Here is a 2,489-nt window from a genome sequence, read left to right on the forward strand (position 1 = left end):
AGTAGCTATGGAACTTTAAGTTGCCAGATATGCCTCAGGTAGTGGTAAAGCCAACTAAATTATAAAATCATTTCTGGAACTCTGATTATCAAATATACCCACCTCCACTCAAGGTCAATTGTTCTGAGAGGGGATGAGTTGTTGGTTAGGAGTCCTATCCATGATTATAAACCTATTCCCTTTAGGAAAATAAATACTGCTTTGGGGTTAAAATTTGCAAGAATATATAGCTAACAGTAACAGCAGAAACTACTAGCAATTACTCATAAAATTTTATCAAAATAAATGAAAACAACTGTACTCCCAAGTGATATGGCTTTCTCAATCACAGTGTTGGAAGGCAGGTGTCCTAATGTACCAGCAGTACTATGGTGTCAGGAGATGCTGACAAGTCCTTCTAGAAAATTCGAACATCAAAAGATCTAAGCCATGTGTACAAAGTATACATTTTCATCTCACTTTTAACTTCCTCTGGGTTCCAACCATGAATTATCATAACAGAAAATGGAAGAATAATTTTCATATTGAATTGTCAAAATTTTTCTGTAGAGTAATAATTCAAAAAAACACAGAAATTACCATGATTTTAATTATTTTTGTAAGAAACCACAGAACTTTTAATCAAGCACCTCATGAAAAGCCTTATTGATTGATAAAAATACTTAATTGAATCAATCATACTATGCATTAGCTGGCCCATAAGTGGGTTGGGATGAAGTTGAACAGGCTATTTGCACAGAACTCAAAATGATTGACCCTTTGAAAACTGTTATTTTCAGGATAGGATAAAAAACACAGTAAGTCAACAGTGTTAGGGGAAAAAAAACTGGAAACCAGAATTTTTACTGTATTGTCAGGCAGAGATCACTCTGGGAACTGCTGATGAAGGGGAAAGAAAGAGGAATTTTTAAATTCAGGATTTTATATAAAGTCAAGTCGATTTTTTAAGACAATCCAAACTCTAAAATTAAACACCCATATACACAGAGGACTGTTCAGTAGCACACACTGTGTGCTGTGGAGGAATATTGTCCACATGAGTTATAAATGTTATCTAACGGGATTCTGACACATAATTCCAGTTCCTCAAACTAATGCGCTCCATTACCCAGGGAGCCAAGCAAGTAATGGCCACTGTGGTGTCATCTGTGCTCCTTCTGAGATTGTAGGTGTGTTTTAGCACTCTTTCTGCCTTGAAGTCATACACTACAAATCCTCAGTCTTTGCCTACCGTGTGTATTAATTAATTTCCATGAAAGGCTTTGCTCCTCAATAATGCTTTTGCAAAGCTTTTATTTCTTGCTTTGTTAATTAACTGATACATATACCTTGCTCTTTGGTTGGCCTTTTTAACATAGTCTTTAGATTCAACACTTTTTTCCTCCTATATTTTGCCAGTAAGATTTCTTTTTTCAGCAATGACTTGAGCTTTACTTTTTTTTCTCTTTCTCTTCATAATTTGAGTTCATTTGAAAATCAGACTCCCATTGTGAATCATCTTAATACTTCCTTTGTAACAGCTAATTTTCCCCTAGTAGCAATCATTAGAGCTTCACAATCCAGCAACATCCAATCTAATATCTTTCTTTATAGATGGAGTAAGCACTTATTTTATTCAATGGTAAATATTTTAACTTCTTTATTTGAATTATTCCTAATGTCAAGAAGAATAAATGTTGGAAGCTACAGCTACTGAGCCCTACATAATCCAATATAAGTATTTCTATTACTGTAAAAAAATCATGTTTTTTTTTTCATTTTTCTCCATGAATTTGATTAGTTTTATTAGACTTTGGCTCAGGTCACTATCTCATGGTTCATGACTTCGAGCCCCACATTGAGCTCTGTGCCGACAACTTGGAGCCTGGAGCCTGCTTCAGATTCTCTCTCTCTTTCCCTCTCTCCCAATATCTCTCTCAAGAACAAATAAACATGAAAAAAAATTATTGAGTCATCATAAATTATCTTTAGTTTTTTGAAGTCCATTAGACTGATAATGACCAATGACTCTATTAAAGAAAAAAAATATTCTGACAATCAGTAAGACAAGAAGGAAGACTTTATTCAAGACTTGTGACAGGTTTCAGGACTATCATAATGGGGGAGAGAGGTGGGACTCAAGTCCAAATACAACAAGCTTACTGGGGATTTATAGTTAAGGAGCAATTTGGAGGATCATTGGGTAGGAAATTCCTTAGAGGAGACATCAAAGGTAGGGGGAATTTTTGCTAATCCTGTCAAACAGAATTACTGCTGAAGGCAGGTGAGAGTGATCAGGTAATCACCTCGGGGAATGGTAGGGATCTGGAAGTTGATCAACTGTTGAGGGTGATGAGAAATCAGGGGTGGAGGGATTCTGTCTAAAGTAGCTTAACAGACTTCTTGCAAAAACTATTGGTCTTCCTTTTTACAAAGCATTGGTCTTCCTTTTTCTGAAACTTTCTTTCCCTACATAGTCACATGTTTTCTTTCCTTACTGCTATTGGACC

The sequence above is a fragment of the Lynx rufus genome, unplaced genomic scaffold (assembly GCF_022079265.1).
Source record: "Lynx rufus isolate CCGP_SWC_20201006 ecotype Redwood Valley unplaced genomic scaffold, mLynRuf1.p SCAF_3, whole genome shotgun sequence".
Taxonomy (NCBI): Eukaryota; Metazoa; Chordata; class Mammalia; order Carnivora; family Felidae; genus Lynx; species Lynx rufus.